The sequence below is a fragment of the Salvelinus fontinalis genome, chromosome 27, assembly GCF_029448725.1.
Source record: "Salvelinus fontinalis isolate EN_2023a chromosome 27, ASM2944872v1, whole genome shotgun sequence".
Classification (NCBI taxonomy): Eukaryota; Metazoa; Chordata; class Actinopteri; order Salmoniformes; family Salmonidae; genus Salvelinus; species Salvelinus fontinalis.
Genome location: NC_074691.1, coordinates 40069337 through 40092486, shown reverse-complemented (window position 1 = coordinate 40092486; position 23150 = coordinate 40069337). Strand labels below are relative to the sequence as shown.

The 23150-nt window shown below is 47.2% G+C and overlaps 1 protein-coding gene across 3 annotated transcripts in view; it reads left to right on the top strand.

Annotated features, from left to right (window-relative positions):
- Positions 1–23150, top strand: part of LOC129825566 (jun dimerization protein 2-like) — a 34029-nt gene that overhangs the window by 7266 nt on the left and 3613 nt on the right. The gene's annotated exons all lie outside the window — the stretch shown is intronic.

Sequence of the window (23150 nt, the reverse complement as noted above, 5' to 3'; positions counted from 1 at the left end):
CCTACTTACAGTACCTGCCTGCCTGCCTGCCTACTTACAGTGCCTGCCTGCCTGCCTACTTACAGTACCTGCCTGCCTACCTGCCTGCCTGCCTACTTACAGTACCTGCCTGCCTGCCTGCCTACTTACAGTGCCTGCCTGCCTGCCTACTTACAGTACCTGCCTGCCTGCCTGCCTGCCTACTTACAGTACCTGCCTGCCAGCCTACTTACAGTACCTGCCTGCCTACTTACAGTACCTGCCTGACTGCCTACTTACAGTACCTGCCTGCCTACTTACAGTACCCACCTGTCTACCTGCCTGCCTACTTAGTTTCTACCTGCCTACTTATAGTACCTGCCTGCCTGCCTACTTACAGTACCTGCCTGCCTGTCTGCCTGCCTACTTACAGTACCTGCCTGCCTGCCTGTCTGCCTGCCTACTTACAGTACCTGCCTGCCTGCCTGTCTGCCTGCCTGCCTACTTACAGTACCTGCCTGCCTGTCTGCATACTTACAGTACCTACCAACCTACCTACCTGCCTGCCAACTTACAGTACCTGCCTGCCTGCCTACTTACAGTACCTGCCTGCCTGTCTGCATACTTACAGTACCTACCTACCTACCTACCTACCTACCTGCCTACTTACAGTACCTACCTGACTGCCTGCCCGGGCTCATCCGTGGGATGGTTTCCACGTAAATGGAACACTGCTATGGTTTATCTGCACCCTCCCTAGTCATAGACTGTTCTCTCTGCTACCGCACAGCAAGTGGTACCGGAGCGCCAAGTCTAGGTCCAAAAGGCTTCTTAACAGCTTCTACGCCCAAGCTATAAGACTCCTGAACAGATAATCAAATGGCTACCTGGACTATTTGCATTGACCCCCCCCCCCCCCCCATTTTACGCTGCTGCTACTCTCTGTTTATTATCTATGCATAGTCACTTTACCACTACCACATGTACAATTTACCTTGACTAACCTGTCCCCCCACACATTGACTCTGTACCGGTACCCCCTGTATATAGCCTCCACATTGACTCTGTACCGGTACTTCCTGTATATAGCCTCCACATTGACTCTGTACCGGTACTTCCTGTATATAGCCTCCACATTGACTCTGTACCGGTACCCCCTGTATATAGCCTCGTTACTGTTATTTTATTGTTGCTCTTTAATTATACATTTTTCCATTTGTATTTATTTTTAACTTCAGATTCTTTTAGTAAATACTTTCTTAACTCTTATTTTTCTTTACTGCACTGTTTAAGGGCTTGTAAGTAAGCATTTCACTGTAAGGTCTACAGCTGTTGTATTCAGAATTTCACTGTCAGGTCTACACCTGTTGTAGTCAGCATTTCACAGCAAGGTCTCCACCTGTTGTATTCAGCATTTCACAGCAAGGTCTACACCTGTTGTATTCAGCATTTCACAGCAAGGTCTACACCTGTTGTATTCAGCATTTCACTGTAAGGTCTACAGCTGTTGTATTCAGCATTTCACAGCAAGGTCTACACCTGTTGTATTCAGCATTTCCCTGTAAGGTCTACTACACCTGTTGTATTCATCATTTCACTGTAAGGTCTACACCTGTTGTAGTCAGCATTTCACTGTCAGGTCTACAGCTGTTGTATTCAGCATTTCACAGCAAGGTCTACAGCTGTTGTATTCATCATTTCACAGCAAGGTCTACAGCTGTTGTATTCAGCATTTCACAGCAAGGTCTACAGCTGTTGTATTCAGCATTTCACAGCAAGGTCTACAGCTGTTGTATTCAGCATTTCACAGCAAGGTCTACAGCTGTTGTATTCGGCGCATGTGACAAATAACATTTTATTTTATTTTTTGAATTTGATTAAGGGAGAGGGTTGGCAAGCAGCACGGATTTCTCTTGCTCTCTCTGGGTTTATTTTAAGTAGAAATGCCTTTCTCTCTGGAGAGAGGGGATAGCCAAGCCTGCTCCCTCCCCGACACTAGACTCATTGCAGCTAGCCATGCCACAACTAGACCTAGCTAGCAGCTAGCCATGCCACAACTAGACCTAGCTAACAGCTAGCCATGCAACAACTAGACCTAGCTGACAGCTAGCTATGCCACAACTAGACCTAGCTAGCAGCTAGCCATGCAACAACTAGACCTAGCTGACAGCTAGCCATAAAACAACTAGACCTAGCTAACAGCTAGCCATGCCACAACTAGACCTAGCTAACCATGCCACAACTAGACCTAGCTAACCATGCCACAACTAGACCTAGCTAGCAGCTAGCCATAAAACAACTAGACCTAGCTAACAGCTAGCCATGCCACAACTAGACCTAGCTAGCCATGCCACAACTAGACCTAGCTAGCAGCTAGCCATGCAACAACTAGACCTAGCTGACAGCTAGCCATGCCACAACTAGACCTAGCTAGCAGCTAGCCATGCCACAACTAGACCTAGCTAACAGCTAGCCATGCAACAACTAGACCTAGCTGACAGCTAGCTATGCCACAACTAGACCTAGCTAGCAGCTAGCCATGCAACAACTAGACCTAGCTGACAGCTAGCCATAAAACAACTAGACCTAGCTAACAGCTAGCCATGCCACAACTAGACCTAGCTAACCATGCCACAACTAGACCTAGCTAACCATGCCACAACTAGACCTAGCTAGCAGCTAGCCATAAAACAACTAGACCTAGCTAACAGCTAGCCATGCCACAACTAGACCTAGCTAGCCATGCCACAACTAGACCTAGCTAGCAGCTAGCCATGCAACAACTAGACCTAGCTGACAGCTAGCCATGCCACAACTATACCTAGCTAGCAGCTAGCCATGCCACAACTAGACCTAGCTAGCCATGCCACAACTAGACCTAGCTAGCAGCTAGCCATGCCACAACTAGACCTAGCTAGCAGCTAGCATGCAACAACTAGACCTAGCTGACAGCTAGCCATAAAACAACTAGACCTAGCTAACAGCTAGCCATGCCACAACTAGACCTAGCTAGCCATGCCACAACTAGACCTAGCTAGCAGCTAGCCATGCCACAACTAGACCTAGCTGACAGCTAGCCATGCCACAACTATACCTAGCTAGCAGCTAGCCATGCCACAACTAGACCTAGCTAGCCATGCCACAACTAGACCTAGCTAGCAGCTAGCCATGCAACAACTAGACCTAGCTGACAGCTAGCCATAAAACAACTAGACCTAGCTAACAGCTAGCCATGCCACAACTAGACCTAGCTAGCCATGCCACAACTAGACCTAGCTAGCAGCTAGCCATGCCACAACTAGACCTAGCTGACAGCTAGCCATGCCACAACTATACCTAGCTAGCAGCTAGCCATGCCACAACTAGACCTAGCTAGCCATGCCACAACTAGACCTAGCTAGCAGCTAGCCATGCCACAACTAGACCTAGCTAGCAGGCAGGAGGCGACTCACTTACGACTCATGAATACTGTAGGAGTAGTATAGGACTGTCCCAAAATGGCACCCAATTCCCTTTATAGTGCACTACTTTTGACCAGGGAATAGGGTTCCGTTTGGGATGCATGCTCTAGGAGTGAGTTGGAGCTCTACTCGACCCCTGACTAGTGTTTTCTAAGTCAATCCACGTGGTATGTATAAACATTGTATCATAGGGTGCTTCCGAAATGGCATCCTATTCCCTATGGGCCCTGGTCTAAAGTAGTGCCCTATATAGGGATCAGGGTGCCATATATCCCTGGTCTAAAGTAGTGCACTATATAGTGGAACAGAATCTTTAATAGAAAAAAGAAATGAAAGAGACAACCGAGACGGCAAGAGACAGAAAGCCATTGAGCGGTAATGAAACGTCCTGAGACAGCAACAACACTTCTAGAACTATATCCAGATTTCACAATTCCTTTGTGTCAACAATACAGTACCTGCTTCTGTTTCGTAGTGCTATAACCTGGTCCAAATTGTACTCTATTCCCTATATAGTGCACTACTTTTGATCAGGGCCCATAGGGAATAGGGTGCCATTTCGGGACACGCACTATGAGTTCTGTTTTTTCGCAACTGACCACACCATTATGCAGTCTCAGTCCTCTGTGGTTTAGTCGTGTGTGTGTGTGTGTGTGTGTGTGTGTGAGATGTGTGTGTGTGTGTGTGTGTGTGTGAGAGATGTGTGTGTGAGAGAGATGTGTGTGTGAGAGAGATGTGTGTGTGAGAGAGATGTGTGTGTGAGAGAGATGTGTGTGTGAGAGAGATGTGTGTGTGAGAGAGATGTGTGTGTGAGAGAGATGTGTGTGTGAGAGAGATATGTGTGTGAGAGAGATATGTGTGTGAGAGAGATATGTGTGTGAGAGAGATGTGTGTGTGTGAGAGATGTGTGTGTGAGAGAGATGTGTGTGTGAGAGAGATGTGTGTGTGAGAGAGATATGTGTATGAGAGATGTGGGGAGGACAGTCTAGATTAGGAAATATTAGAGACTAATTATGAAAACATCATGGAATCCTCCTTGGCCAGAGTTACATAATCGACTGATTGCTTAAACAGAGTGAGAGAGAGAGAGACGGCATTACATCTGGCTGGGGTTTTTGGCCAATGTGTTCATGTCAAGCATTGCTCAAATTGTCTTAGGTTATGTTGTATAGACCTACGGGGAACTTCATACAGTCAGGTGGCTGTTTATCTTGTACTGCAGCGGCTGCGATCTCATTACTCCATACCTGAATGTAGCTATTCACGCAAGTCTGGTTATGGGTGTATCTGACCAAGCCAATTGAGATGAGTGTAAACCACTGGTTTTTGTCAGTCTTCTCCACTCCTAGACCATCCCACAGATATTATGTCAGTGTCTGTAGAGAGAGAGACATGGGGACAATTGGGAAAAGACTCAGCCACTGATAATCATATGGCCCAGTGCTTTGCCGTAGTCAGGACTTGACTGGAAAATTAATTGCAATGATGCTTGGACTGCGTTCCAAATGTCACATTATTCTCTACATGGTTTAGTACTTATAGGACCCATAGGACTCTGGTCAAATGTAGTGCACTACTTATAGGACCCATAGGACTCTGGTCAAATGTAGTGCACTACTTATAGGACCCATAGGACTCTGGTCAAATGTAGTGCACTACTTATAGGACCCATAGGACTCTGGTCAAACGTAGTGCACTACTTATAGGACCCATAGGACCCTGGTCAAACGTAGTGCACTACTTATAGGACCCATTGGACCCTGGTCAAACGTAGTGCACTACTTATAGGACCCATAGGACTCTGGTCAAACGTAGTGCACTACTTATAGGACCCTGGTCAAACGCAGTGCACTACTTATAGGACCCATTGGACCCTGGTCAAACGTAGTGCACTACTTATAGGACCCATAGGACTCTGGTCAAACGTAGTGCACTACTTATAGGACCCATAGGACTCTGGTCAAACGTAGTGCACTACTTATAGGACTCTGGTCAAACGTAGTGCACTACTTATAGGACCCATAGGACTCTGGTCAAACGTAGTGCACTACTTATAGGACCCATAGGACTCTGGTCAAACGCAGTGCACTACTAATAGGACCCATAGGACCCTGGTCAAACGTAGTGCACTACTTATAGGACTCTGGTCAAACGTAGTGCACTACTTATAGGACCCATAGGACTCTGGTCAAATGTAGTGCACTACTTATAGGACCCATAGGACCCTGGTCAAACGTAGTGCACTACTTATAGGACTCTGGTCAAACGTAGTGCACTACTTATAGGACTCTGGTCAAACGTAGTGCACTACTTATAGGACTCTGGTCAAACGTAGTGCACTACTTATAGGACCCATAGGACTCTGGTCAAACGTAGTGCACTACTTATAAGACCCTGGTCAAACGTAGTGCACTACTTATAGGACCCATAGGACCCTGGTCAAACGTAGTGCACTACTTATAGGACCCATAGGACCCTGGTTAAACGTAGTGCACTACTTATAGGACCCATAGGACTCTGGTCAAACGTAGTGCACTACTTATAGGACCCATTGGACCCTGGTCAAACGTAGTGCACTACTTATAGGACCCATAGGACCCTGGTCAAACGTAGTGCACTACTTATAGGACTCTGGTCAAACGTAGTGCACTACTTATAGGACCCATTGGACCCTGGTCAAACGTAGTGCACTACTTATAGGACTCTGGTCAAACGTAGTGCACTACTTATAGGACCCATAGGACTCTGGTCAAACGTAGTGCACTACTTATAGGACCCATAGGACCCTGGTCAAACGTAGTGCACTACTTATAGGACTCTGGTCAAACGTAGTGCACTACTTATAGGACTCTGGTCAAACGTAGTGCACTACTTATAGGACCCATAGGACCCTGGTCAAACGTAGTGCACTACTTATAGGACCTATAGGACCCTGGTCAAACGTAGTGCACTACTTATAGGACCCATAGGACCCTGGTCAAACGTAGTGCACTACTTATAGGACCTATAGGACCCTGGTCAAACGTAGTGCACTACTTATAGGACCCATAGGACTCTGGTCAAACGTAGTGCACTACTTATAGGACTCTGGTCAAACGTAGTGCACTACTTATAGGACTCTGGTCAAACGTAGTGCACTACTTATAGGACTCTGGTCAAACGTAGTGCACTACTTATAGGACCCATAGGACTCTGGTCAAACGTAGTGCACTACTTATAGGACCTATAGGACTCTGGTCAAACGTAGTGCACTACTTATAGGACCCATAGGACTCTGGTCAAACGTAGTGCACTACTTATAGGACCCATAGGACTCTGGTCAAACGTAGTGCACTACTTATAGGACCCATAGGACTCTGGTCAAACGTAGTGCACTACTTGTAGGACCCATAAGACCCTGGTCAAACGTAGTGCACTACTTATAGGACCCATAGGACTCTGGTCAAACGTAGTGCACTACTTATAGGACCCATAGGACTCTGGTCAAACGTATTGCACTACTTATAGGACCCATAGGACCCTGGTCAAACGTAGTGCACTACTTATAGGACTCTGGTCAAACGTAGTGCACTACTTATAGGACCCATAGGACTCTGGTCAAACGTAGTGCACTACTTATAGGACCCATAGGACTCTGGTCAAACGTAGTGCACTACTTATAGGACCCATAGGACCCTGGTCAAACGTAGTGCACTACTTATAGGACCCATAGGACTCTGGTCAAACGTAGTGCACTACTTATAGGACCCATTGGACCCTGGTCAAATGTAGTGCACTACTTATAGGACTCATAGGACTCTGGTCAAATGTAGTGCACTACTTATAGGACTCTGGTCAAACGTAGTGCACTACTTATAGGACCCATAGGACCCTGGTCAAACGTAGTGCACTACTTATAGGACCCATAGGACTCTGGTCAAACGTAGTGCACTACTCATAGGACCCATAGGACCCTGGTCAAACGTAGTGCACTACTTATAGGACTCTGGTCAAACGTAGTGCACTACTTATAGGACCCATAGGACTCTGGTCAAACGTAGTGCACTACTTATAGGACCCATAGGACTCTGGTCAAATGTAGTGCACTACTTATAGGACCCATAGGACTCTGGTCAAACGTAGTGCACTACTTATAGGACTCTGGTCAAACGTAGTGCACTACTTATAGGACCCATAGGACCCTGGTCAAACGTAGTGCACTACTTATAGGACCCATAGGACTCTGGTCAAACGTAGTGCACTACTCATAGGACCCATAGGACCCTGGTCAAACGTAGTGCACTACTTATAGGACTCTGGTCAAACGTAGTGCACTACTTATAGGACCCATAGGACTCTGGTCAAACGTAGTGCACTACTTATAGGACCCATAGGACTCTGGTCAAATGTAGTGCACTACTTATAGGACCCATAGGACTCTGGTCAAACGTAGTGCACTACTTATAGGACCCATAGGACTCTGGTCAAACGTAGTGCACTACTTATAGGACTCTGGTCAAACGTAGTGCACTACTTATAGGACTCTGGTCAAACGTAGTGCACTACTTATAGGACTCTGGTCAAATGTAGTGCACTACTTATAGGACTCTGGTCAAACGTAGTGCACTACTTAGGTAATAGGATTGTATTTGGGATGAAGTTCTTCTCTTGGATATTAACCACATCCTGTAGTCTCTTACATCATGTGATCATCTGCATTTTCACTCATATGAATACCAAATCCTCTACCTCCCTGCCACAGAGCCAGGCTAACGAATACCAAACCCTCTACCTCCCTGCCACAGAGCCAGGCTAACGAATACCAAACCCTCTACCTCCCTGCCACAGAGCCAGGCTAACGAATACCAAACCCTCTACCTCCCTGCCACAGAGCCAGGCTAACGAATACCAAACCCTCTACCTCCCTGCCACAGAGCCAGGCTAACGATGACCAAACCCTCTACCTCCCTGCCACAGAGCCAGGCTAACGAATACCAAACCCTCTACCTCCCTGCCACAGAGCCAGGCTAACGATGACCAAACCCTCTACCTCCCTGCCACAGAGCCAGGCTAACGCATACCAAACCCTCTACCTCCCTGCCACAGAGCCAGGCTAACGATGACCAAACCCTCTACCTCCCTGCCACAGAGCCAGGCTAACGAATACCAAACCCTCTACCTCCCTGCCACAGAGCCAGGCTAACGATGACCAAACCCTCTACCTGCCTGCCACAGAGCCAGGCTAACGCATACCAAACCCTCTACCTCCCTGCCACAGAGCCAGGCTAACGCATACCAAACCCTCTACCTCCCTGCCACAGAGCCAGGCTAACGAATACCAAACCCTCTACCTCCCTGCCACAGAGCCAGGCTAACGAATACCAAACCCTCTACCTCCCTGCCACAGAGCCAGGCTAACGCATACCAAACCCTCTACCTCCCTGACACAGAGCCAGGCTAACGAATACCAAACCCTCTACCTCCCTGCCACAGAGCCAGGCTAACGATGACCAAACCCTCTACCTCCCTGCCACAGAGCCAGGCTAACGAATACCAAACCCTCTACCTCCCTGCCACAGAGCCAGGCTAACGAATACCAAACCCTCTACCTCCCTGCCACAGAGCCAGGCTGACATTTGGCTAATGATAGCTAGCTCATGATCGTAACCTAAAGGACTCATTGAGTAGATTTACATGCACAGTAATAATTTGATATTAAACTAATTGAAGGCAGTAGGCTGAGTATGGCATTAGTCATGTAAACACCTTACTCTGCTTATCTTAATCTGCGTAAGGACATAATCCAGGGAAGCATACGCCGATTGTTTAGAAAAGCAGCTGCTTTAATCTTTCAAATTATTAGCATATGTAAAAACCTTAATCGGTGTATTTGATCTGCAGCATGTGCCATCAAATCAAATGTTATTTCACATGCGTCGAATACAGTGAAATGCTTACTTACATGCTTACTTACTTGCTTACTTATCTACAATGCAGATAAATAAAAAATACAATAATTTTTTTAAAAATAAGAATAAGAAATAAAAGTAACAAATAATTAAAGAGCAGCAGTAAAATAACCCGTAGCGAGGCTATATACAGGGGGCACCGGTACAGAGTCGATGTGCAGGGGCACCGATTGGTCGAGGAGCGGGGGCACCGGTACAGAGTCGATGTGCAGGGGCACTGGTTAGTCGAGGAGCGGGGGCACCGATTGGTCGAGGAGCCTCCCAGCTGAATGGAGCGTCGTAGTAGAAGTCGTTTTCTTCCCAAATTCTTCCCAAAAATAACATGTTCGCTGTGGTAGAACATTTATTTTCTACATTTATCAGAGTGCCATCAGGTAGTGTCCATGGAAACAGGATCGGGTAGCCTGATTTCAGATGTGTCCATGGAAACAGGATCAGGTAGCCTGATTTCAGATGTGTCCATGGAAACAGGATCAGGTAGCCTGATTTCAGATGTGTCCATGGAAACAGGATCAGGTAGCCTGATTTCAGATGTGTCCATGGAAACAGGATCGGGTAGCCTGATTTCAGATGTGTCCATGGAAACAGGATCGGGTAGCCTGATTTCAGATGTGTCCATGGAAACAGGATCAGGTAGCCTGATTTCAGATGTGTCCATGGAAACAGGATCAGGTAGTCTGATTTCAGATGTGTCCATGGAAACAGGATCAGGTAGCCTGATTTCAGATGTGTCCATAGAAACAGGATCGGGTAGCCTGATTTCAGATGTATCCATGGAAACAGGATCAGGTAGCCTGATTTCAGATGTGTCCATGGAAACAGGATCAGGTAGCCTGATTTCAGATCAGGATCATTAGGGGAATTGTTCTTCCTGCGAAGCATTTAAATGTTTTAATCAAACTATTATATTAATCTGACTATCCACAATAATCACATTATTGTATGCATATACCCACACTCACTGACCATGTTGTTGAGGTACTGTTCTCTCTTCATCGATATAGCCTGGTCCCAGATCTGTTTGTGCTGTCCTGCCAACTCATGCATGTCAATTACCATAGGAGTTTGAAAGAGAGCACAAATAGATCTGGGACCAGACTACCATTGGTAATGACTGGTGGGGATGGGAATGTTTAGTCACCACGTCTTCGATGTGGTTTTGAGACGCAAGTTTCTCAACATCGGGCAAAGACAGGTTACATGCAGCATGCTCATAAAGCCTGATCAAACCGGGAGCAGAAAATAAGGAGAAATGAAAGCTGTGGGCTGAGTTCCTGTTTTCTGTTCACAACGTGCTCTTCTCACATGTTTTTCCTCTGAGTTGAACGACCCAAGATGAACCACAACAGAGCAGAGTACAACACGGCCCTGGACAGCACCATAACATACCACATCACCATAACGTACCACATCACAGCACCATAACGTACCACATCACAGCACCATAACGTACCACATCACAACACCAGAACGTACCACATCACAGCACCATAACGTACCACAGCACCATAACGTACCACATCACAGCACCATAACGTACCACATCACAGCACCATAACGTACCACATCACAGCACCATAACGTACCACATCACAGCACCATAACGTACCACATCACAGCACCATAACGTACCACATCACAGCACCATAACGTACCACATCACAGCACCATAACGTACCACATCACAGCACCATAACGTACCACATCACAGCACCATAACGTACCACATCACCATAACGTACCACATCACAGCACCATAACGTACCACATCACAGCACCATAACGTACCACATCACCATAACGTACCACATCACAGCACCATAACGTACCACATCACAGCACCATAACGTACCACATCACAGCACCATAACATACCACATCACCATAACGTACCACATCACAGCACCATAACGTACCACATCACAGCACCATAACGTACCACATCACAGCACCATAACGTACCACATCACAGCACCATAACGTACCACATCACAGCACCATAACGTACCACATCACAGCACCATAACGTACCACATCACAGCACCATAACGTACCACATCACAGCACCATAACGTACCACATCACAGCACCATAACGTACCACATCACAGCACCATAACGTACCACATCACAGCACCATAACGTACCACATCACAGCACCATAACGTACCACATCACAGCACCATAACGTACCACATCACAGCACCATAACGTACCACATCACCATAACGTACCACATCACAGCACCATAACGTACCACATCACAGCACCATAACGTACCACATCACAGCACCATAACATACCACATCACCATAACGTACCACATCACAGCACCATAACGTACCACATCACAGCACCATAACGTACCACATCACCATAACGTACCACATCACAGCACCATAACGTACCACATCACAGCACCATAACGTACCACATCACAGCACCATAACGTACCACATCACCATAACGTACCACATCACAGCACCATAACATACCACATCACCATAACGTACCACATCACAGCACCATAACGTACCACATCACAGCACCATAACGTACCACATCACAGCACCATAACGTACCACATCACCATAACGTACCACATCACAGCACCACAACGTACCACATCACAGCACCATAACGTACCACATCACAGCACCATAACGTACCACATCACAGCACCATAACGTACCACATCACAGCACCATAACGTACCACATCACAGCACCATAACGTACCACATCACAGCACCATAACGTACCACATCACAGCACCATAACGTACCACATCACAGCACCATAACGTACCACATCACATCACAGCACCATAACGTACCACATCACAGCACCATAACGTACCACATCACAGCACCATAACGTACCACATCACAGCCCTGGACAGCACAGTACCGTACAGTACCTCTGGGCCCTGGACAGCACAGTACCGTACCTCTGGGCCCTGGACAGCACAGTACCGCACAGTACCTCTGGGCCCTGGACAGCACAGTACCGTACCTCTGGGCCCTGGACAGCACAGTACCGTACCGTACCTCTGGGCCCTGGACAGCACAGTACCGTACAGTACCTCTGGGCCCTGGACAGCACAGTACCGTACAGTACCTCTGGGCCCTGGACAGCACAGTACCGTACAGTACCTCTGGGCCCTGGACAGCACAGTACCGTACAGTACCTCTGGGCCCTGGACAGCACAGTACCGTACAGTACCTCTGGGCCCTGGACAGCACAGTACCGTACAGTACCTCTGGGCCCTGGACAGCACAGTACCGTACAGTACCTCTGGGCCCTGGACAGCACAGTACCGTACAGTACCTCTGGGCCCTGGACAGCACAGTACCGTACCGTACCTCTGGGCCCTGGACAGCACAGTACCGTACAGTACCTCTGGGCCCTGGACAGCACAGTACCGTACAGTACCTCTGGGCCCTGGCCTTTAGGAGTCCACTTTTGTGCCGTCTATCCTAACTGTCCGATCCCTCCAAAGTCAAAAGAATGAGGGTTTGTGTAAGGTTGGCCTAACTGTCCTTGTGTAGATTGAAGGACAATTCCATGGTAACGGAGTTACGCTGTATACTAAACGAAACCATTTGATTTCAAAAGTTTAACAACCTGTAGAACTCTATGCACCAGAACTACTTTATCCATTTCCACAGAATATTTTTTTTTATTACAAAAAACACATTTACAGGAAGAACTGTTGCAGATACAAAGTTTGGTGACAGAATAAAACTGAGGAAGATTTTACTAACTCTACTAACTAATCCTAATAACGAACTAATGCTAATAACTAACTAATGCTAATAGCGAACTAATGCTAATAACTAACTAATACTAACTCTATCACCAAACTTTGCATCTGCATATCCAGTATTTTAATTACAAGTTTTACTTTTATTTTGTGTGTAAATTGTTCAAAGTAATCATTGTGCATAGAGTATGGTTTGTTAAACTTAGAAATCTATGGTTTTTGTTTGGCATTCATTTTAAAGTGAGAAATTGGCGTCTCAGTGTAATTCCGTTGATCAAATTCTTCTTCTCCCCAGAGAGTTTTAAGAAAGCCTGGGTCAGAAACTCAACATTACATACTGTAGCATAGTATGACTGACTGAGTGCAGAGGCTGTGTTCCAAATACTACCCTATACCCTTTATAGTGCAATACTATTGACCAGAGCTTTATGTTTTCAAGTAGTGCACTATAGAAGGAATGTCATTTGGGACTCATCCAGGCAGTAATGGAGCCATGGCTCAGGTCTTGAGGAGAGGAGCATCACTATCATTGTTCAATGTCACGATGTTATTCTTTCTCCAGCCCAGAGATAGGTTGGGCTGTTTGCATGTCACTAAGAGTTGTGCAAGATGATATGTGAGGCGAGCAGGCAAATATGCTGAGGCCAAAGAGTGTTGTTCTACAACAAGATACGTTAAAGCGTGTTCTGGATGAGAAGCATGGCTGCTTCAAGTTCCACCCTGTGGCGGGGAACGCCTCTTTTCCCCCTGTGGCGGGGAACGCCTCTTTCCCCCCGGTGGCGGGGAACGCCTCTTTTCCACCCTGTGGCGGGGAACGCCTCTTTTCCACCCTGTGGCGGGGAACGCCTCTTTTCCACCCTGTGGCGGGGAACGCCTCTTTTCCACCCTGTGGCGGGGAACGCCTCTTTTCCCCCTGTGGCGGGGAACGCCTCTTTTCCCCCTGTGGCGGGGAACGCCTCTTTTCCCCCTGTGGCGGGGAACGCCTCTTTTCCCCCTGTGGCGGGGAACGCCTCTTTTCCCCCTGTGGTGGTAGGAGAGGAGTCCCCTGTGATGGTAGGAGAGTCTGGAGCTGCTAGGGTATTGATGATAGGAGAGTGGAACTACATCCCAAATGGCAGCCTATTCCCTTTATAGTGCACTACTTTAGACCAGAGCCCTATGGGTACTTGTCAAAGGTAGGGCACTATGTTGGGAATAGGGTGCCATTTGGGACATAGAGGTTGAATTCCTCAGCCTTGGATTGGAGCAGATAATTGGCCTCAGGAATGGTGCAGGAAATGGACCCATTTTGTCGACCTGAAGACGGATGAAGTATGTGAGTGGAGAAAACCAGGGTTTCCAGACATATATAAATATACACACACACACACACTGGCACATTTGTCTGAGTGCACGCAGACTTATGAACACACACGCAGGCACATTAGACCTACACACAGCCACGGCTCATATGCCATTGGTCTTGGCCATGTGCCAGCTAGCCAGGACCTGCATTGAGTGCAGTTCTAATACATGACATTTCCTCTCCCACCCTGACTGTGCTGTGTGTTTGGCTTCTCCTGAGGCCCTTCAGTCGACTAGGCGGTTCTGTAAAGCAGAAATGCCTGTCCTGCCCTGCTTTGCCCTGTCTTGCTCTATCCTGCCCTGTCCTACCATGCTGTGCTCTGTCCTGCTCTACCCTGTCCTGCCGTGCCCTGCTCTGTGTGACTGTCTTTGTCTGTCTGGGGGTACAGTATATTGGCTGTGTATGGCACTGACTGGCTGTTCTGCTTGACTGCGAGAATACAGAGTGTGTTGCATCATCAAACACTGACCACTAATCCTGGCAAACGTCTGCCCGCCAGCCCGGCGACACAAACTGAGAAAATACGAGAACCCCCCCCCCCCCTTTGAAAAGGGAGTGGTAAAGCCCCTTTTGACCCTCTTGCTTTTAGGAACCACTACTTGCTGCAGAAAATGTACAGTTTAGCTTTCATGTCTTCCGGAGGGGGGGGGTTTCTTGTCTTAACTGTTTCATGTGTAAAACAATCGAGGGTGTTCACAGAAAGAAATGTCTCTGAGGGGGGTTTTCTGGTCTTAACTGTGTGTTCGTTGTTGGAAAGGTTGTTGATCTACCCAGTGGATATTTTTTGGTCCTTTGCCTCAAACCTCCAAACTCTGCAGACAGAGTTAAACATCTTGTTGATCAGTTTGATAAACATCTGGATCTAGTTTGAATGTTTTTATAGTTGGAATTAGTTTCTTGTGTCGTTTTTAATAGTTGGAATTAGTTTCTTGTGTAGTTTTTATAGTCGGAATTAGTTTCTTGTGTAGTTTTTAATAGTTGGAATTAGTTTCTTGTGTAGTTCTTATAGATGGAAGGAGTTTCTTGTGTAGTTTTTAATAGTTGTAAGGAGTAGTTCTGCTGTATGCTAGTTCAGTCTGTACTCTGACACCCTCCGGCCAATGCAGCTCCTCTGTTGTAGAGGTTGTATAATCTCATGTCTCCTATATGAATCAGCCCATAGCCTGTTTAGCGTAGGGATGGGATTCCCTGTGACTGAATAACCTAATTGTTCCATTGGAACAGAAGTGGCTCAGCTCCCTTCCCCAGACAACGTAGCCCTCTTCCGGATTAGGCTCCAATACGCCTTCAGGAAGAAAAGGCCTGCCATAGACCTTGGAGCTGAAGAAAAGGCCTGCCATAGACCTTGGAGCTGAAGAAAAGGCCTGCCATAGACCTTGGAGCTGAAGAAAAGGCCAGCCACAGACCTTGGAGCGGAAGAAAAGGCCAGCCACAGACCTTGAAGCGGAAGAAAAGGCCAGCCACAGACCTTGGAGCGGAAGAAAAGGCCAGCCACAGACCTTGGAGCTGAAGAAAAGGCCAGCCACAGACCTTGGAGCTGAAGAAAAGGCCAGCCACAGACCTTGGAGCTGAAGAAAAGGCCAGCCACAGACCTTGGAGCTGAAGAAAAGGCCAGCCACAGACCTTGGAGCTGTTGCTCACGGTGAAGTTGTCTCGTCGGATGTTGTTCACCCATTTCTTTCGTAGCTCATCGTCGGCAAGGAAAGAGTAGAATGACAGACTGGAGAATTTGAAGACACTAACTAGCTAGCCAATTAATGGAACAGACAACACTACTTATGCTAATAGTACTAATACTACTATTACTAATACTACTAATATTACTATTATATACAAAAATAGAAATAGCGATGCACCAATATTACATTTTTGCCCGATACAGATATCCGATATTTTCCCTGACAAAAAAACCCCGATACCGATAACCGATTCTAGTACAGGTAAATAGTTAACACACATGGACACAGCGGTCTAAGGCACTGCATCTCAGTGCAAGAGGCGTCACTACAGTCCCTGGTTCGAATCCAGGCTGTATCACATCCGGCCGTGATTGGGAGTCCCGTAGGGCGGCACACATTTGGCCCGTCGTCTTCTGCGCTGTCATTGTAAATGAGAATGTGTTCTTAAACTTGCTTGCCTAGTTAAATAAAGATTACACACCATACTGACCAAAAAGTTATTTTGTTGGCGTTTACGTATGTCCTCATTTCCAGAAACATGATCAAAACCGATTTCTTTCTCTTACTTGCTGTGCTGTTTTGTTGTTCAGTTTCAATCTCAACCAGGATTTCTATGGAACGCCGTTTGTCTTTGCATGTCGAAAAAGATACACATAATCTGTTTCAGTAGCTATAGTTAGCTAGCTAACACGACAATCTGTTTCAGTAGCTATAGTTAGCTAGCTAACACGACAATCTGTTTCAGTAGCTATAGTTAGCTAGCTAACACGACAATCTGTTTCAGTAGCTATAGTTAGCTAGCTAACACGACAATCTGTTTCAGTAGCTATAGTTAGCTAGCTAACACGACAATCTGTTTCAGTAGCTATAGTTAGCTAGCTAACTATATAGCTAGGTGTCATCATCTAAAATAACCCTAATTTACAAGACAGTTCTTATTTGATTAATGGTAGTCGGAACCATCTATGTGAAGCTAGCCACAATAAGGATTAGCCACAATAGTGGACTTTGCGGTTAATTCTTCAAAATAAAAGTATTGCATAATTCTACTATTTGTATTCATTTGCATCACTGTCAATGGCATACTTTAAATTTGAAGGCAAATCGCAAATTCCACTATTGTGCCTAATTCTTATTGTGGCTAGCTTCACAACACAACCCGATCCAGTCGAGCATCAAAAGCCAGATGAAGCTAGCTGGCTGTTTATAACGTTAGCTTTGGGCAACAGGGTTAAGTAGTTGGCTAGCTATTTATTTTCAATGAACTGAAGTTCAATTTCAATAGGCGAAAAACAAGTGGCAACCTAGCTAATACTTACTCAAGGTTTCCTAAATCATTGCTAAGAAAATTGAAAATGACTGCAGTTTCTACTGGTCATTGATTTCAGGCTGGTTGTATTGGTGCTAGCTAGGTACTAAGCTAAAGCTAGCTACCCCAGAAGTTGCGGTCAAACAAATAATCAAATCAAACTTTATTTATCACATGCGCCGAATACAACAAGTGTAGACTTTACCGTGAAATGCTTACTTACAAGCTCTTAAACAACAGTGCAGTTCAATAAGAGTTAAAAAAAAAATATTTACCAACTAGACTAAATTAAAAAGTAACACAATAAGAATAACTAATGAGGTTATATACAGGGGTTCGGTACTGAGTCAGTGTGCAGGGGTACAGGTTAGTTGAGGTAATTTGTACATGTGGGTGGGGGTTAAGTGACTAGGCATAGATAACAGTGAGTAGCAGCAGTGTACGAAAGAGGGAGGGGGGGAGGTGTGTCAATCTAAATTGTCCAGAGGCGATTTTATTAATTCTTCAGCAGTTTCATGGCTTGGGGGTAGAAGCTGTTGAGGAGCCTTTTGGTTCTAGACTTGGCGCTCCGGTACCGCTTGCCGTGCGGTAGCAGAGAGAACAGTCTATGACTAGGGTGGCTGGAGTGTCTTGACAATTTTATGGGCCTTCCTCTGACACCGCCTATTATATATGTCCTGGATGGCAGGAAGCTTGTCCCCAGTGATGTACTGGGCCGTTCGCACTACCCTCTGTAGCGCCTTACGGTCAGATGCCAAGCAGTGGCCATACCAGGCAGTGATGCAACCGGTCAGGATGCTCTCGATGGTGCAGCTGTAGAAGCTTTTGAGGATCTGGGGACCCATGCCAAGTCTTTTCAGTCTCCTGAGGGGGAAAGGTTTTGTTGTGCCCTCTTCACAACTGTCTTGGTATGTTTGGACCTTGATAGTTCGTTGGTGATGTGGACACCAAGGAACCTAACTCTCGATCCGCTCCACTACAGCCCCGTCGATGTTAATGGGGGCCTGTTCGGGCCGGCCTGCCACGACCAGCTCCTTTGTCTTGACCACATTGAGGTAGATTGTTGTCCTGGAACCACACTGCCAGTTCTCTGACCTCCCTATAGGCTGTCACATCATTGTCGGTGATCAGGCCTACCACTGTTGTGTCGCCAGCAAACTTAATGATGGTGTTGGAGTCGTGTTTGGCTAAGCAGTCGTGAGTGAACAGGGAATACAGGAGGGGACTAAGTACACACCCCTGAGGGGCCCCAGTGTTAAGGATCAGCGTGGCAGATGTGTTGTTGCCTACTCTTACCACCTGGGGGCGGCCCGTCAGGAAGTCCAGGATCCAGTTGCAGAGGGAGGTGTTTAGTCCCACAGTCCTTAGCTTAGTGATGACCTTCGTGGGCACTATGGTGTTGAACTCTGAGCTGTATTCAATGAACAGCATTCTCACATAGGTGTTCCTTTTGTCCAGGTGTGAAAGGGCAGTGTGGTGTGCGATTGAGATTGCATCATCTGTGGATCTGTTAGGGTGGTATGCGAATTGGAGTGGGTCTAGGGCGTCCGGGAGGATGCTGTTGATGTGAGCTGTGACCAGCCTTTCAAAGCACTTCATGGCTACTGACGTGAGTGACACGGGGCGGTAATCATTTAGGCAGGTTACCGTAGTGTTCTTGGGCATAGGGACTATTGTGGTTTGCTTAAAACATGTAGGTATTACAGACTCGGTCAGAGAGAGGTTGAAAATGTCAGTGGAGACACTAGACAGTTGGTCCACGCATGCTTTGAGTACACGTCCTGGTAATCTGTCTGGCCCCATGGCTTTGTGAATGTTGACCTGTTTAAAGGTTTTGTTCACATCGGCTACCGAGAGATCGTGATCACACAGTCATCAAGAAAAGCTGGTGCTCTCGTGCATGCTTCAGTGTTGCTTGCCTCAAAGCGAGCATAAGCGTCACTGGGCAGCTTGTATCTGTAATTCCCTTTGTAGTCCGTAATGGTTTTCAAGCCCTGCCGCATCCGACGAGCGTCAGAGCCGGTTAGTAGGATTCAGTCTTAATTCTGTATTGACGCTTTGCTTGTTTGATGGTTTGTCTGAGGGCATAGCGGGATTTCTTATAAATCATGCTTTATTACCAACGCGGTATTGTAAACACATCGTCCGTGGCCGGTGTTTGCTTGTTTGCAGACTTTTTTTGTACAGCTTTGACAGTGCTACTGTATCTTTTTTGACACGCGATAGCCAACTTCACCCACGACAGAGAACGGTTGATTGTCGAGGGCAATGAATTCCATTATCTTGGCTTTAATGGATGTCGCCTTTGAGTTATCTCTCTGAAATGTACTTACTCTTTCAAATGACTGCTCAACTTGTTGACTGCTCGATCCACACAGCAGACATTGTGGGCTAGGTTAGGAATGCTGTGTTGCACGTGCAGTGCAACATTTTACGTGGCGTTATTACGTCATGTACCTACGTTAGATACGTGTGGATGGTAGCTTTAACATCGGTGTTAAACTAGACATCGACCGATACCGATGTTGCCATTTTTGGCTAATATCTGCCGATTCTGATATGTTCACCGATTATATTGTGCATCCCTAAAATACAATATTTCTAGCAATGGTAATATGACCAACAGCTAAAAACAGGAGGGAGATGTCTTTAGGCCTGGCTAGGTGTTTAGCCCCGCTGTAGGCCTGGCTAGGTGTTTAGGCCTGCTGTAGGCCTGGCTAGCTGTTTAGCCCTGCTGTAGGCCTGGCTAGGTGATTAGCCCTGCTGTAGGCCTGGCTAGGTGTTTAGCCCTGCTGTAGGCCTGGCTAGGTGATTAGCCCTGCTGTAGGCCTGGCTAGGTGTTTAGCCCTGCTGTAGGCCTGGCTAGGTGTTTAGCCCTGCTGTAGGCCTGGCTAGGTGTTTAGGCCTGCTGTAGGCCTGGCTAGGTGTTTAGCCCTGCTGTAGGCCTGGCTAGGTGTTTAGCCCTGCTGTAGGCCTGGCTAGGTGTTTAGGCCTGCTGTAGGCCTGGCTAGGTGTTTAGCCCTGCTGTAGGCCTGGCTAGGTGTTTAGGCCTGCTGTAGGCCTGGCTAGGTGTTTAGCCCTGCTGTAGGCCTGGCTAGGTGTTTAGGCCTGCTGTAGGCCTGGCTAGGTGTTTAGCCCTGCTGTAGGCCTGGCTAGGTGTTTAGCCCTGCTGTAGGCCTGGCTAGGTGTTTAGCCCTGTTGTAGGCCTGGCTAGGTGTTTAGCCCCGCTGTAGGCCTGGCTAGGTGTTTAGCCCTGCTGTAGGCCTGGCTAGGTGTTTAGCCCCGCTGTAGGCCTGGCTAGGTGTTTAGCCCTGCTGTAGGCCTGGCTAGGTGTTTAGCCCGCTGTAGGCCTGGCTAGGTGTTTAGCCCTGCTGTAGGCCTGGCTAGGTGTTTAGCCCTGTTGTAGGCCTGGCTAGGTGTTTAGCCCTGTTGTAGGCCTGGCTAGGTGTTTAGCCCCGCTGTAGGCCTGGCTAGGTGTTTAGCCCCGCTGTACGCCTGGCTAGGTGTTTAGCCCCGCTGTAGGCCTGGCTAGGTGTTTAGCCCTGCTGTAGGCCTGGCTAGGTGTTTAGGCTTGCCCAGTTGTTTCAGCAATCAGTGATAATGGATGGTATGAGATAAGGAAAGGAAACTAACGTCTATACATTTATAAAATATTTATTCATTCATAATCTCCTGAGAGGAGGAATCAGACAACGGGTAATCGGTATACTGTGCCAACTTGGTCTCGGACCATTTTTCCGACAGTAACTTCCTCACTCAGTCCAAACACAAAAACGCTGTGAGACCAGCTTTTGGCTGGGTGGAGTCACCTAGAATAGGGCTTACATGACTGTTTTTTTTTTTTTTGTAACCTCTTCTCCCGCTGTCTTTCTTTCTTTCTTTCTTTCTTTCTTTCTTTCTTTCTTTCTTTCTTTCTGGCTTTTGTAATAAACGGTTCCGATTATTTTCTTAAGAAAGGAAACCAGCCTACGAGTGTAGTCAGTCAGGAACATGGGGTGTGTTCCAACTGGCACCCTATTCTCTATAGTCCACTACTCTTGACTACTGTCCCTGGTCAAAAGTAGTGCACTATATATGGAATAGGGTGCCCGTTGGGACACATACACTCAGTCAGTTAGTCAGCCCCACCGGCAGCGGGCAGTCAGTTAGTCAGCCCCACCGGCAGCAGGCAGTCAGTTGGTCAGCCCCACCGGCAGCAGGCAGTCAGTTGGTCAGCCCCACCGGCAGCAGGCAGTCAGGCCCACCGGCAGCGGGCAGTCAGTTGGTCAGCCCCACCGGCAGCAGGCAGTCAGTTGGTCAGCCCCACCGGCAGCGGGCAGTCAGTTGGTCAGCCCCACCGGCAGCGGGCAGTCAGTTGGTCAGCCCCACCGGCAGCAGGCAGTCAGCTGGTCAGCCCCACCGGCAGCAGGCAGTCAGCTGGTCAGCCCCACCGGCAGCAGGCAGTCAGCTGGTCAGCCCCACCGGCAGCAGGCAGTCAGCTGGTCAGCCCCACCGGCAGCAGGCAGTCAGCTGGTCAGCCCCACCGGCAGCAGGCAGTCAGTTGGTCAGCCCCACCGGCAGCAGGCAGTCAGCTGGTCAGCCCCACCGGCAGCAGGCAGTCAGTTGGTCAGCCCCACCGGCAGCTGTCCTGTCCTGCTCACCTCACAATCGGTGGTTGAGTTGAGAGGTCGGGGAAATCCCGCTCATCCCCTCATGAAGCGGTGTGCAGCTCTGGGGCTCCACATCCTTTCCAACTGCTCTGCTAAAAACCGTTCTGCGCTCACAGGAAGATGAAAAAATGCTGCTCCAAGTATTGAAACCAAACCATATGATTTGAATTATTTTTTAATATTTTTTTTACCAACAACAGGAAAAGATGACTAAGGAGCACTCATTATTTCAAATAGGCTACATGTCATATTAAACAGCATATAAACACTCTAAATAGGTCAGATAGACAGAAGGGATTTATTATTTCATGGCTATAACAAAGAAATGCATTTGGGAGTGCGACACACTAGGTTGGTAGGGACATAAAGCGCTCAGCATTTAAACAACGTTTTGTTGTATTAAGTCATTATAGTCTATAAATTGTACATGTAGACTGTGATTTACTTAGAATTAAATACAAAATGAAACTAAAAATGCCTTATTAGGCTCCATCTACAGTGCCTTTTGAATTCCTTTTTAGAAACACGAGTTCGGCCTGTGGCTTCAGGCTCAGACGACGGCATCTGGAGAGCAGGCCAGCAGTGGAGAAAACCCTCTCAGCATATTAAAAACCTTTTGTAGGTAGGCCTAATGGATGGATTGTAGGTAAAATAACCCTATCAAAACAGAAAGCTCCAGGACAGAGGTAATATATCAGACCTATTGGGCCAGAATCAATGATGGCCTATTGTATAGATAATACAATGAAAATGAACTAAACTTTTCAGATATCAGATTTTTGTTGTTGTTTATAAATACTTTGCTACATTGACACACATAGCTAGCTAGCCACCTTTCTGTTAGCATGTCCATGTAGTAAAGTACAGCATCGTGCTACTTTCAGGATGTGTCTCTGTTAAGATTCCACAATGCCTCTTTAGTTGTGGACACTACATCCCAGCACTCCCTCTCTTGCTCTTGGTCCTCTTCATCACATACTCTGACACATACTCAGCTCATAATACACGTCATGGCTGAAAGAACGCACTTCATCACC